Consider the following 17,118-nt stretch of genomic DNA (forward strand, 5'->3'; position numbering starts at 1 on the left):
CACAAGGCGTGCAGGCAAAAGGAATACAAAGAATGGCTGGATATCATATATATCACTCCTTGAAAAAGCTACCACCAAGCGAAACGTACGTCGGACATCCAGGGTGGTGGAGTTTCTCTCATTAAACACACATCAAATGTTCTTCTGTGTTATTTTATAGTTCTCAATAGATGATCCACCTACATATGTAATTACAAATATATACATATATTATATATATACACATAACATACACACACACACACTTGCATACAACACCCACACCCCCCACACACCCCCAACACCCACACCCCAACACACCACCTACAACACACCCCACACACACCCAACACACACACACACACCCTACAACACACACACACACACACCTACAACACACACACACACTACACACACACAACACACACCACACACCCACCCCACACCACACACACACACACCCTACAACACACACACCCCTACATACACACACACACACACACACACTACATACACACATACACACACACCTACACACAACCACACACACACACACACACACACACACACACCCTACAACACACACACACCCTACATACACACACACCACACCCCACAACACACACACACCCTACATACACACACACACCACAACACCACACACACCCTACACACACACACACACCCTACAAACACACACACACCCCTACATACCACACACACACCCACCTACACACACACACCCTACATACACACACACACCCTACATACACACACACACCCTACATACACACACACACACCCTACATACACACACACACACCCTACATACACACACACACCCTACATACACACACACACCCTACATACACACACACACCCTACATACACACACACACCCTACATACACACACACACCCTACATACACACACACACCCTACATACACACACACACCCTACATACACACACACACCCTACATACACACACACACCCTACATACACACACACACCCTACATACACACACACACCCTACATACACACACCCTACATACACACACCCTACATACACACACACCCTACATACACACACACACCCTACATACACACACACCCTACATACACACACACACCCTACATACACACACACCCTACATACACACACACACCCTACATACACACACACACCCTACATACACACACACACACACTACATACACACACACACACACACTACATACACACACACACACACACTACATACACACACACTACATACACACACACTACATACACACACACTACATACACACATACACACACTACATACACACACACACACACACACACACACACACACACACACTACATACACACACACACACACACACACCCTACATACACACACACACCCTACATACACACACACACACCCTACATACACACACACACACCCTACATACACACACACACACCCTACATACACACACACACACCCTACATACACACACACACACCCTACATACACACACACACACCCTACATACACACACACACCCTACATACACACACACACCCTACATACACACACACACCCTACATACACACACACACCCTACATACACACACACACCCTACATACACACACACACCCTACATACACACACACACCCTACATACACACACACACCCTACATACACACACACACCCTACATACACACACACACCCTACATACACACACACACCCTACATACACACACACACCCTACATACACACACACACCCTACATACACACACCCTACATACACACACCCTACATACACACACACACCCTACATACACACACACACACTACATACACACACACACACACTACATACACACACACACACACTACATACACACACACACTACATACACACACACACACACTACATACACACACACACACTACATACACACACACACTACATACACACACACACTACATACACACACACACACTACATACACACACACTACATACACACACACTACATACACACACACTACATACACACACACTACATACACACACACACTACATACACACACACACACACACACACACTACATACACACACACACACTACATACACACACACACACACACACACACACACTACATACACACACACACACACACTACATACACACACACACACACACACACACTACATACACACACACACACACACTACATACACACACACACTACATACACACACACACTACATACACACACACACTACATACACACACACACTACATACACACACACACTACATACACACACACACTACATACACACACACACACACTACATACACTACATACACACACACACTACATACACTACATACACACACACACTACATACACACACACACACTACATACACTACATACACACACACACTACATACACACACACACACTACATACACTACATACACACACACACTACATACACACACTACATACACACACACACACACACCACATACACACACACACACACACACACACACACTACATACACACACACACTACATACACACACACACACTACATACACACACACACACACACACACACACACACTACATACACACACACACACACTACATACACTACATACACACACACACTTAGGGATATTTGGCTTCTGGGTGAAATTTCAGTATGCTCCTAAAATGCCCTCTGACCTTTCCATGTGACCTTAGTGTGACCTTCTGTACCCTTTTAGATGCTCATGTCCAACTGTTCAATGTTTCAGGACTTTTTAGACAACTTGCTGTTCTCTAACAAGGAGCTTAATGGCAAAATTCACAACAGATATTTGATCCATGAATCCCCCAATAAATTTTGGGGTTCAGTTAGAATTGGTATTAAACAGTCCTCGTCCTGCTCTTTACATTTTGACATCAAGAAACCAAGACGATGCCTGACAAATGATCAGCTGCACCGCGCCATTGCGAGGCTTCAAGCAGGATGTTCTCAGACTGAAGTGGCCGCTGAGCTTAGAGTGTCACCAGCAGGTTGTACAGAGACACAGAGAGACTGGAAAAGTCACAGACAGGCAGAGAAGTGACCATTGAGCTTAGAGTGTCACAGAGTGTCACCAGCAGGTTGTACAGAGAGACTGAGAGAGTCACAGAAAAGCAGGAGAGTGGACGTCCTTTGGCCACATCCCACACTGATGTGGCCAATGCCCTTCAGAACCAGATGATGAATGTCATCCAAGTCCAGGCACATTTAAGGGAGGTGGGAGGCTCCCAAGTGTCACGTCAGAGCATTCGAAACCGTTTACATCAGCGTGGTCTGAGTGCTAGACGACCTGCAAGGTACCTGACCGCACCACCAGGCAGAGGCGTCATCTACGTACCTGACCGCACCACCAGGCACAGACGTCATCTGCGTACCTGACCGCACCACCAGGAACAGGCGTTAATTTCGTACCCGACTGTACCACCAAGCACACACCATTTATGTACCTAACCGCACCACCAGGCACAGGCGTCCTGTACATACCTGACCGCACCACCAGGCACAGGCGTCCTGTACATACCTGACCGCACCACCAGGCACAGGCGTCCTGTACATACCTGACCGCACCACCAGGCACAGGCGTCCTGTACATACCTGACCGCACCACCAGGCACAGGCGTCCTGTACATACCTGACCGCACCACCAGGCACAGGCGTCCTGTACATACCTGACCGCACCACCAGGCACAGGCGTCCTGTACATACCTGACCGCACCACCAGGCACAGGCGTCCTGTACATACCTGACCGCACCACCAGGCACAGGCGTCCTGTACATACCTGACCGCACCACCAGGCACAGGCGTCCTGTACATACCTGACCGCACCACCAGGCACAGGCGTCCTGTACATACCTGACCGCACCACCAGGCACAGGCGTCCTGTACATACCTGACCGCACCACCAGGCACAGGCGTCCTGTACATACCTGACCGCACCACCAGGCACAGGCGTCCTGTACATACCTGACCGCACCACCAGGCACAGGCGTCCTGTACATACCTGACCGCACCACCAGGCACAGGCGTCCTGTACATACCTGACCGCACCACCAGGCACAGGCGTCCTGTACATACCTGACCGCACCACCAGGCACAGGCGTCCTGTACATACCTGACCGCACCACCAGGCACAGGCGTCCTGTACATACCTGACCGCACCACCAGGCACAGGCGTCCTGTACATACCTGACCGCACCACCAGGCACAGGCGTCCTGTACATACCTGACCGCACCACCAGGCACAGGCGTCCTGTACATACCTGACCGCACCACCAGGCACAGGCGTCCTGTACATACCTGACCGCACCACCAGGCACAGGCGTCCTGTACATACCTGACCGCACCACCAGGCACAGGCGTCCTGTACATACCTGACCGCACCACCAGGCACAGGCGTCCTGTACATACCTGACCGCACCACCAGGCACAGGCGTCCTGTACATACCTGACCGCACCACCAGGCACAGGCGTCCTGTACATACCTGACCGCACCACCAGGCACAGGCGTCCTGTACATACCTGACCGCACCACCAGGCACAGGCGTCCTGTACATACCTGACCGCACCACCAGGCACAGGCGTCCTGTACATACCTGACCGCACCACCAGGCACAGGCGTCCTGTACATACCTGACCGCACCACCAGGCACAGGCGTCCTGTACATACCTGACCGCACCACCAGGCACAGGCGTCCTGTACATACCTGACCGCACCACCAGGCACAGGCGTCCTGTACATACCTGACCGCACCACCAGGCACAGGCGTCCTGTACATACCTGACCGCACCACCAGGCACAGGCGTCCTGTACATACCTGACCGCACCACCAGGCACAGGCGTCCTGTACATACCTGACCGCACCACCAGGCACAGGCGTCCTGTACATACCTGACCGCACCACCAGGCACAGGCGTCCTGTACATACCTGACCGCACCACCAGGCACAGGCGTCCTGTACATACCTGACCGCACCACCAGGCACAGGCGTCCTGTACATACCTGACCGCACCACCAGGCACAGGCGTCCTGTACATACCTGACCGCACCACCAGGCACAGGCGTCCTGTACATACCTGACCGCACCACCAGGCACAGGCGTCCTGTACATACCTGACCGCACCACCAGGCACAGGCGTCCTGTACATACCTGACCGCACCACCAGGCACAGGCGTCCTGTACATACCTGACCGCACCACCAGGCACAGGCGTCCTGTACATACCTGACCGCACCACCAGGCACAGGCGTCCTGTACATACCTGACCGCACCACCAGGCACAGGCGTCCTGTACATACCTGACCGCACCACCAGGCACAGGCGTCCTGTACATACCTGACCGCACCACCAGGCACAGGCGTCCTGTACATACCTGACCGCACCACCAGGCACAGGCGTCCTGTACATACCTGACCGCACCACCAGGCACAGGCGTCCTGTACATACCTGACCGCACCACCAGGCACAGGCGTCCTGTACATACCTGACCGCACCACCAGGCACAGGCGTCCTGTACATACCTGACCGCACCACCAGGCACAGGCGTCCTGTACATACCTGACCGCACCACCAGGCACAGGCGTCCTGTACATACCTGACCGCACCACCAGGCACAGGCGTCCTGTACATACCTGACCGCACCACCAGGCACAGGCGTCCTGTACATACCTGACCGCACCACCAGGCACAGGCGTCCTGTACATACCTGACCGCACCACCAGGCACAGGCGTCCTGTACATACCTGACCGCACCACCAGGCACAGGCGTCCTGTACATACCTGACCGCACCACCAGGCACAGGCGTCCTGTACATACCTGACCGCACCACCAGGCACAGGCGTCCTGTACATACCTGACCGCACCACCAGGCACAGGCGTCCTGTACATACCTGACCGCACCACCAGGCACAGGCGTCCTGTACATACCTGACCGCACCACCAGGCACAGGCGTCCTGTACATACCTGACCGCACCACCAGGCACAGGCGTCCTGTACATACCTGACCGCACCACCAGGCACAGGCGTCCTGTACATACCTGACCGCACCACCAGGCACAGGCGTCCTGTACATACCTGACCGCACCACCAGGCACAGGCGTCCTGTACATACCTGACCGCACCACCAGGCACAGGCGTCCTGTACATACCTGACCGCACCACCAGGCACAGGCGTCCTGTACATACCTGACCGCACCACCAGGCACAGGCGTCCTGTACATACCTGACCGCACCACCAGGCACAGGCGTCCTGTACATACCTGACCGCACCACCAGGCACAGGCGTCCTGTACATACCTGACCACACCACCAGGCACAGGCGTCCTGTACATACCTGACCACACCACCAGGCACAGGCGTCCTGTACATACCTGACCACACCACCAGGCACAGGCGTCCTGTACATACCTGACCACACCACCAGGCACAGGCGTCCTGTACATACCTGACCGCACCACCAGGCACAGGCGTCATGTGCGTACCTGACCGCACCACCAGGCACAGGCGTCATGTGCGTACCTGACCGCACCACCAGGCACAGGCGTCATCTGCGTACCTGACCGCACCACCAGGCACAGGCGTCATGTGCGTACCTGACCGCACCACCAGGCACAGGCGTCATGTGCGTACCTGACCGCACCACCAGGCACAGGCGTCATGTGCATACCTGACCACACCACCAGGCACAGGCGTCATGTGCATACCTGACCACACCACCAGGCACAGGCGTCCTGTACATACCTGACCACACCACCAGGCACAGGCGTCCTGTACATACCTGACCACACCACCAGGCACAGGCGTCCTGTACATACCTGACCACACCACCAGGCACAGGCGTCCTGTACATACCTGACCACACCACCAGGGACAGGCGTCCTGTACATACCTGACCACACCATCAGGGACAGGCGTCCTGTACATACCTGACCACACCACCAGGGACAGGCGTCCTGTACATACCTGACCACACCACCAGGCACAGGCGTCCTGTACATACCTGACCACACCACCAGGCACAGGCGTCATGTGCGTACCTGACCGCACCACCAGGCACAGGCGTCATGTGCGTACCTGACCGCACCACCAGGCACAGGCGTCATGTGCGTACCTGACCGCACCACCAGGCACAGGCGTCATGTGCGTACCTGACCGCACCACCAGGCACAGGCGTCATGTGCGTACCTGACCGCACCACCAGGCACAGGCGTCATGTGCGTACCTGACCGCACCACCAGGCACAGGCGTCATGTGCGTACCTGACCGCACCACCAGGCACAGGCGTCATGTGCGTACCTGACCGCACCACCAGGCACAGGCGTCATGTGCGTACCTGACCGCACCACCAGGCACAGGCGTCATGTGCGTACCTGACCGCACCACCAGGCACAGGCGTCATGTGCGTACCTGACCGCACCACCAGGCACAGGCGTCATGTGCGTACCTGACCGCACCACCAGGCACAGGCGTCATGTGCGTACCTGACCGCACCACCAGGCACAGGCGTCATGTGCGTACCTGACCGCACCACCAGGCACAGGCGTCATGTGCGTACCTGACCGCACCACCAGGCACAGGCGTCATGTGCGTACCTGACCGCACCACCAGGCACAGGCGTCATGTGCATACCTGACCGCACCACCAGGCACAGGCGTCATCTGCGTACCTGACCGCACCACCAGGCACAGGCGTCATCTGCGTACCTGACCACACCACCAGGCACAGGCGCTGTGTACCTGACCACACCACCAGGCACAGGCGCTGTGTACCTGACCACACCACCAGGCACAGGCGCTGTGTACCTGACCACACCACCAGGCACAATCTGTGTACCTGACCACAGCACCAGGCACAGGCACCATCTGTGTACCTGACCACACCACCAGGCACAGGCGTTATCTGCACTGGACGCGGGACCAGTGGGCCTCAGTGCTGGTCACTGATGAAAGTCAATTCAGGCTGAGAAGAAATGATGGCCGCCAATGATGAATGGCAACGTGAAGGAGACCGGTATGCATCAACCACCGCTGTCACCAGACGAGACTTTGGTGGTGGTGTTACAGTGTGGTCCTGTATGTCTAGTCCCTACAGAACGGCCCTACACTGTGTGAATGGTGCAGTGACAGCCCCGACTACTGGAATAACATCATTAACCTAGTCACTGTGCCTCTGCAAAAACAACACCGGCCAAACGTCATCTTCACGGAGGACAATGCTCTAGCTCATCGAGGTCACATCATTAGGGAATGGCTGCTGGAGACCGGGGGACCCCAAATCAAGCGGCTGCACTTTCTCCAGACCTGAACCCCATAGAAAACCTATGGAATTAGCTGAGTCACCACGCAGAGGCTGTAGCTCTGTGCCCCAGAACCGGCTGGGTGTATGACTGTACCAGCCGATTTATAGAGCTTTTCCATCATACGTCTTTCTCTGATATTTTCTGATAGGTGGCGCCAGAGTCAACGCCTCACTTTAATACTTAGTTCTATGTGTAAGAAACGTAAAACACAAGAAGCAGACAAAATTATCATCATCCCCATCAGATGAACAAAAGCCACGATTACGTCCGGGCCTCGGGCAGAGTCAGCGACATATTGGTGAAAGTGATCTAATGGTGACATTGCTTTCCTCGGGAATCACACTGACCTATTTATTATTAGGCAGATACTTTACAGTGGTACGACGGCAGCAAACGCACACCGCAGGGCCGAGGCGTCGACAGACCGACACAACGGGTGCGCAGCACACACGACACGTGATGCTGGAGTCTGGTAACAAAAAAAAAAAAAGTTTACAACCCCAACTTGCCTAATCAAAGGAAATAACCCTTGTGTCCATCTATTGCTCCCTGTTATCAGCACTTCAGCCTCGTGGCTAGGCTACCATACAGATCTGGGATCACCAGCTGCAGCCTGGCAGGAGGTACCGGCACAGCGGGCACCCGGGGGAGGACTGTTCTGTTGCTGCTTATTTTCTAAGGGGAAGTAAAGGACTCAGACCTCACATCTGTTTTGTAGGTGGATCAAAACAAAAATCACGTGGAAAGATTTTTCTAAACTTTCTGCACAATGTTTAGGAAATAAATGTGCCCTATTTTAGGAGCCTTGTGAACATTAGACACAAGATATAATCAGGTCCAGAGGCATATACAGCCTATATTACCGGGAGGGGCATGCAGACCTCACATCCAGCCTATATTACCGGGAGGGGCATGCAGACCTCACATCCAGCCTATATTACCGGGAGGGGCATGCAGACCTCACATCCAGCCTATATTACCGGCAGGGGAATGCAGACCTCACATCCAGCCTATATTACCGGCAGGGGAATGCAGACCTCACATCCAGCCTATATTACCGGCAGGGGAATGCAGACCTCACATCCAGCCTATATTACCGGGAGGGGCATGCAGACCTCACATCCAGCCTATATTACCGGGAAGGGCATGCAGACCTCACATCCAGCCTATATTACCGGGAGGGGCATGCAGACCTCACATCCAGCCTATATTACCGGGAGGGGCATGCAGACCTCACATCCAGCCTATATTACCGGGAGGGGCATGCAGACCTCACATCCAGCCTATATTACCGGGAGGGGCATGCAGACCTCACATCCAGCCTATATTACCGGGAGGGGCATGCAGACCTCACATCCAGCCTATATTACCGGGAGAGACACACAGACCTCACATCCAGCCTATATTACTGGGGAGACACACAGAGCTCACATCAGCCTATATTACTGGGAGAGAACACACAGAGCTCATATCCAGCCTATATTACTGGGAGAGACACACAGACCTCCCATCCAACTTGTATTACTGGGAGAGACACACAGAGCTCACATCCAGCCTATATTACAGGGGGAGACATACAAAGCTCACATCCAGCCTATATTACTGGGAGAGACACACATAGCTCACATCCAGCCTATATTACTGGGAGAGACACACATAGCTCACATCCAGCCTATATTACTGGGAGAGACACACAGACCTCACATCCAGCCTATATTACTGGGAGAGACGCACAGACCTCACATCCAGCCTATATTACTGGGAGAGACATACAAAACTCACATCCAGCCTATATTACTGGGAGAGAAACACATAGCTCACATCCAGCCTATATTACTGGGAGAGACACACAGAGCTCACATCCAGCCTATATTACTGGGAGAGACACACAGAGCTCACATCCAGCCTATATTACTGGGAGAGACATACAAAGCTCATATCCAGCCTATATTACTGGGAGAGACACACATAGCTCACATCCAGCCTATATTACTGGGAGAGACACACATAGCTCACATCCAGCCTATATTACTGGGAGAGACGCACAGACCTCACATCCAGCCTATATTACTGGGAGAGACGCACAGACCTCACATCCAGCCTATATTACTGGGAGAGACATACAAAGCTCACATCCAGCCTATATTACTGGGAGAGAAACACATAGCTCACATCCAGCCTATATTACTGGGAGAGACACACAGAGCTCACATCCAGCCTATATTACTGGGAGAGACACACAGAGCTCACATCCAGCCTATATTACTGGGAGAGACATACAAAGCTCATATCCAGCCTATATTACTGGGAGAGACACACATAGCTCACATCCAGCCTATATTACTGGGAGAGACGCACAGACCTCCCATCCAGCCTATATTACTGGGAGAGACACACAGACCTCCCATCCAGCCTATATTACTAGGGGGAGACACACAGACCTCCCATCCAGCCTATATTAGTGGGAGAGACACAAAGACCTCCCATCCAGCCTATATTACTGGGAGAGACACACAGACCTCCCTTCCAGCCTATATTACTGGGAGAGACACACAGACCTCCCATCCAACTTGTATTACTGGGAGAGACACACAGACCTCACATCCAGCCTATATTACTGGGAGAGACGCACAGACCTAACATCGAGCCTATATTACTGGGAGACACACAGACCTCACATCCAGCCTATATTACTGGGAGAGACGCACGGACCTCACATCCAGCCTATATTACTGGGAGAGACACACAGACCTCACATCCAGCCTATATTACTGGGAGAGACACACAGAGCTCACATCCAGCCTATATTACTGGGAGAGACGCACAGACCTCACATCCAGCCTATATTACTGGGAAAGACACACGGACCTCACATCCAGCCTATATTACTGGGAGAGACGCACGGACCTCACATCCAGCCTATATTACTGGGAGAGAGACACAGAGCTCACATCCAGCCTATATTACTGGGAGTGACACTCAGACCTTCCATCCAGCCTAGAAACTATAAGTAATCGCTAACATATGTAAAAATCCATTAAAGGTTTCCATAGTCTTTACGCTGCCCACATTGACATTCGATAGGTGATGGACAAGACTGATAACGAACCATCATCGCTCTTTCCTGAAAATTTTGGAGACAGGTGGTCTGTCGTTCTCCAACTCTGCGGGAATCATGAAAAAGACAAGTAAAATTCCTACCTAATGGACCCCCTGACTCCTTACACATCGGAGGGAATCTACGCTCCGGCCAATCATCCAGTCTGGTATGATTTCCCTCCATCGCTTAGCCCTTAATCCAGCAACTTCCACTCTGCTTATCCAAGAGGCGATTGTAACGCCGTCCCCCGGATCCTCCTCCAATCTGACTCCCATGTAATCTACCTGATTACCCGCAATCTGGCAGCACATCTATGAATGGGCTCCGCCATCACTGTGAGGACACCTCTGCTGCCTCCGCCCGTGGCACTGACCAGACTTTCAGGAAAAGAACTTGTTACATTTTATTACAAAACAATGCTACAAAATAAAGCATCTCACAACGTAACATTAGCAAGAGACGATACAAGAGGGCGCCACATACGTGGATAACACAGAGCTGTGTGTGCGGCCGGCACCAGCAGAGAGGGTCCTCCACCACACAGGGCCAGGACGTGGGCACCCGAAATCAGGAGCGGCCCCTGCTCAACCCATCCTACGCACGCAGAACCCCACTCCAGGTATTAACTCAGTCACTGCCAATAAGATCTAATGAGGACCCTGACCAGAACATAGGGGCGTCCTCCCGTGCTACCAGCCCTGACCAGAACATAGGGGCGTCCTCCCGTGCTACCAGCCCTGACCAGAACATAGGGGCGTCCTCCCGTGCTACCAGCCCTGACCAGAACATAGGGGCGTCCTCCCGTGCTACCAGCCCTGACCAGAACATAGGGGCCTCCTCTGTGCTACCAGCCCTGACCAGAACATAGGGGCCTCCTCCCGTGCTACCAGCCCTGACCAGAACATAGGGGCGTCCTCCCGTGCTACCAGCCCTGACCAGAACATAGGGGCCTCCTCTGTGCTACCAGCCCTGACCAGAACATAGGGGCCTCCTCTGTGCTACCAGCCCTGACCAGAACATAGGGGCCTCCTCCCGTGCTACCAGCCCTGACCAGAACATAGGGGCCTCCTCCCGTGCTACCAGCCCTGACCAGAACATAGGGGCGTCCTCCCGTGCTACCAGCCCTGACCAGAACATAGGGGCGTCCTCCCGTGCTACCAGCCCTGACCAGAACATAGGGGCGTCCTCTGTGCTAGCAGCCCTGACCAGAGGAGAGTGTGTATGTATAGATATACAAATACTTTCTAAAATATATTAAATATAGTAAATATATTTTAAATATAGTAAATATATTTTATTTTTCTCTTCTTGAAAGGAGTGTTACCTATATTTTTTTTTTTTAGGAAGGATAGATAGAGATAGATAGATATATGGGCGGCAGGGTGGCTCAGTGGTTAGCACTGCAGTCTTGCAGCGCTGGGGTCCTGGGTTCGAATCCCACCAAGGACATAATCTGCAAGGAGTTTGTATGTTCTCCCCGTGTTTTTGTGAGTTTCCTCCCACACTCCAAAGACATACAGATAGGGAATTTAGATTGTGAGCCCCAATGGGGACAGTGTTCCTGATGTATGTAAAGCACTGCGGAATATGTTAGCACTATATAAAAATAAAGATTTTTTTTTTGGAAGGATAAGACATTGTGTGTGTGTGTGTGTATATATATATATTATACTATCCAAAAAAAATAAAATAAAAATATATATATATATATATATATATATATAAAAAAATGTATTTTTTTGGGAAGGATAGTATAGTATAATATATATATTTTTTTTTTTAAGGAAGGATAAGAGATATATATGTATATATCTCTTATCCTTCCTTAAAAAAATATATATATTATATATATACTATCCTTCCCAAAAAAATAAAAAATTTGTTTTAAATATATATATATATATATATAATTACACACACACACACACACACACACACACACACTCTAATATGATAGATATATTATATATACACACACACTATCCTTCAAACAAAAACAGAAAATGATATTTATATATATATAAAAAAAAAAAAAACTTTTTTGTTTTGGATAGATATATATATATATACATATATATATATACACACACACACACTATCCTTCCAAAACAAAGAGTATTTTTTATATATAAATATATTTTTTTTTTAAAGGAGAGACATATATATTATATATACACACACACACTATCCTTAAAATAAAAAAATATATATATATTTTTATAGATATCTATCTATCGTCACTTTCTTGATGCCTAAGCGCCGATCTTCTTCTCCTCTGTCACATGGGGGAGGGGGAAACCTCATGACAAGCGTCGCCCCCCATGTGTGAGACCCATTACTGGTCCCAGACTGGACCGAAGGAAGAAGAGAGGACCGGAGCCAGGACTGAGAAGGAAAATTAAGTGTAAAGCCTCTTTAATACTTTTGTCCCTGCTGTCGCAGACTTCTGGGCGGTTTCCGTATTACAATTTAGACTAATTCAAAACTTTAACAAATAAATGGCGATACCACTTCACTCATACATTTCCAGGAGGATTAACAGAGGGACTGCAGAATGGCAGGTTTAATGAGAAAAGAGGCTTTAAAATTAGAGTTTTATGGGGAGGGGGATGCAAGCATTTATATGAACAGGTGACGTGACGGATTCTCTTGGGGGGATGCCAAAAAAATAAAGAAGATTGAGCCAAAGAGTAAGGACCCCCTAATAAAGCGCAATGGTAGGTCCTGACACAGTGACAGTCCATAGGTGACGGGCCGTACCACTGTCAGGCGGGGGGGTGGTGTGACCGGCACACACCTGCAGCCCCCCCACCCCAGCCGTGGCCGGCAGAATATGTGCACCCCCCAGAAACAGCGGCGCGGGCAGAATCCGTCCGGCCCTGGATACAGCCCCCCGGATACAGCGCCGTAGTCCGTCAGCCTTACCTCAGGCGCGGCGGCTGCTGCTGCTTCTCCTCGGGCGGACGCACATCCTGACGAGCTCTCCGCAGGCCGGAGCGGAGCCTGTACACGTCCGCTCCCTGCTCCCTCCCCGGTGGTGGCCAGCAGCGGCAGGTGGAGGCGGGCAGGGGAGGCTGTGACAGCTCGCCGCCTCTGCCCCGCGCTCCGGCTCCGACGCACTGACGGGCTTTTTTTTTTTTTTTTTTTTTCCCAGTAATGCAACACAAAATGGCTGCGAAAACAAACCGACGCAACAGCCGCTGAAGAGAAGTCACGTGAGTGCGCATGCGCAGAGTCCCCGCTGAGCAGCAGCAGCGGCCAGCGCTCTGCCGCCTCCGCCCTGCGTCACTGCGGGAGCCACGCCCACCAAAGCCTAGCCACGCCCACCATCCTGGTGCTAAGAGCCCTGGAGCCGAAACGTTCAGCGCGGAGGCGTCGATGCGCTGTCCCCGTGCAACTACTGATGGGAAGAAGATTTATTGGTCAAATATGTGCAATGATGTGAACCCTAAATATGTGCACCCTTTTCCGTGCAATATCACAATTGACAACTTTTGAAAAAGGTCAGAGAGGCTCCTAAAAGTTTCCTCTAGCTCCGCCCATTTTTATAGTGCCCCCCGATACATGGTACAGTCAATAGACCCCAAAATGAATACACACGCCGCAGCAGAGACCCTAAAATAAAGATAAAGACCCCATTTATTCAGATCCCAGTCCTCCTTGTATACAGAACCAGATGCTGGTGACCACAGACCAGATCCCCCTATTTATATGTATTCCATACCCCTAAATAAATAGACCCCCAAACCAGACAAGAACTGCCGTGTGCAGATACCACACCATAGCTCTATACAGACTCCTGTTGTGGATGTCGTCTGTGTGGGTGCTGTTTTGGAGTGCCCACTGGTGGCCAGGAATGGTAGTGGAGCTGAGTCTGAGCCTGTGACTCAGACAGGTATCGGCGTTAATTGGGAATTAAGGAAGTCTTATTGCAGAAAAGCCTGGTGTATATACAGTGCTGGCCAAAAGTATTGGCACCCCTGCAATTCTGTCAGATAATCCTCAGTTTCTTCTTGAAAATGATTGCAATCACACATTCTTTGGTATTATTATCTTCATTTATTTTGCTTGCAATGAAAAAACACAAAAGAGAATGAAACAAAAATCAAATCATTGATCATTTCACACAAAACTCCAAAAATGGGCCAGACAAAAGTATTGGCACCCTTAGCCTAATACTTGGTTGAACAACCTTTAGCCAAAATAACTGCGCACAACCGCTTCCGGTAACCATCAATGAGTTTCTTACAATGCTCTGCAGGAATTTTAGGCCATTCTTCTTTGGCAAACTGCTCCAGGTCCCTGAGATGTGAAGGGGCCTTCTCCAAACTGCCATTGTGAGATCTCTCCACAGGTCTTCTATGGGGTTCAGGTCTGGACTCATTGCTGGCCACTTTAGTAGTCTCCAGTGCTTTCTCTCAAACCATTTTCTAGTGCTGTTTGAAGTGTGTTTTGGGTCATTGTCCTGCTGGAAGACCCATGACCTCTGAGGGAGACCCAGCTTTCTCACACTGGGCCCTACATTATGCTGCAAAATTTGTTGGTAGTCTTCAGACTCCATAATGCCATTCACATGGTCAAGCAATCCAGTGCCAGAGGCAGCAAAGCAACCCCAAAACATCAGGGAACCTCCGCCATGTTTGACTGTAGGGACCGTGTTCTTTTCTTTGAATGCCTCTTTTTTTCCCTGTAAACTCTATGTTGATGGCTTTTCCCAAAAAGCTCTACTTTTGTCTCATCTGACCAGAGAACATTCTTCCACAACGTTTTAGGCTTTCTCAGGTAAGTTTTGGCAAACTCCAGCCTGGCTTTTTTATGTCTCGGGGTAAGAAGTGGGGTCTTCCTGGGTATCCTACCATACAGTCCCTTTTCATTCAGACGCCGACGGATAGTACGGGTTGACACTGTTGTACCCTCGGACTGCAGGGCAGCTTGAACTTGTTTGGATGTTAGTCGAGGTTCTTCCACATCTAGGGAGGTTAGCCACAGTGCCATGGGCTTTACACTTCTTGATGACACTGCGCACCGTAGACTCAGGAACTTTCAGGTCTTTGGAGATGGACTTGTAGCCTTGAGATTGCTCATGCTTCCTCACAATTTGGAGTCTCAAGTCCTCAGACAGTTCTTTGGTCTTCTTTCTTTTCTCCATGCTCAATGTGGTGCACACAAGGACACAGGACAGAGGCTGAGGCAACTTTACTCCATGTCACCTGCTGCAAGTGTGATTTATTATTGCCAGCACCTGTTAGGTGCCACAGGTAAGTTACAGGCGCTGTTATTACACAAATTAGAGAAGCAGCACAGGATTATTCACACAGTGCCAATACTTTTGTCCACCCCCTTTTTTATGTTTGGTGTGGAATTATATCCAATTTGGCTTTATGACAATTTATTTTTTTTTCATTGAAGATAAATTAAATGAAGATAATACCGAAGAATTTGTGATTGCAATCATTTTCAGGAAGAAACTGAGTATTCTCTGACAGAATTGCAGGGGTGCCAATACTTTTGGCCAGCACTGTAGGAGAGCACTTTTTGCCTTGCTGGTGCCGGTTATAATTGGACCTGGCTTGGAGTTCTGTCCTTCCCTGTTTCCCTGAGCAAAACGTCTGCAGATAACTTTGTTAGGGTTTTCCTTGCTTCCTGGTT

At 50.9% G+C, this 17,118-nt stretch overlaps 1 protein-coding gene across 1 annotated transcript in view; it reads right to left on the reverse strand.

Annotated features, from left to right (window-relative positions):
• Positions 1-14,633, reverse strand: part of LOC142255967 (dual specificity tyrosine-phosphorylation-regulated kinase 1B-like) — a 100,075-nt gene extending 85,442 nt beyond the window's left edge. The window contains exon 1 of the mRNA XM_075327433.1: positions 14,395-14,633. The gene's annotated coding sequence lies outside the window, so the exon portion shown is untranslated. The remainder of the gene's footprint in view (positions 1-14,394) is intronic.
• Positions 14,634-17,118: the final 2,485 nt, after the last annotated feature.

The sequence above is a fragment of the Anomaloglossus baeobatrachus genome, chromosome 11, assembly GCF_048569485.1.
Source record: "Anomaloglossus baeobatrachus isolate aAnoBae1 chromosome 11, aAnoBae1.hap1, whole genome shotgun sequence".
Classification (NCBI taxonomy): domain Eukaryota; kingdom Metazoa; phylum Chordata; class Amphibia; order Anura; family Aromobatidae; genus Anomaloglossus; species Anomaloglossus baeobatrachus.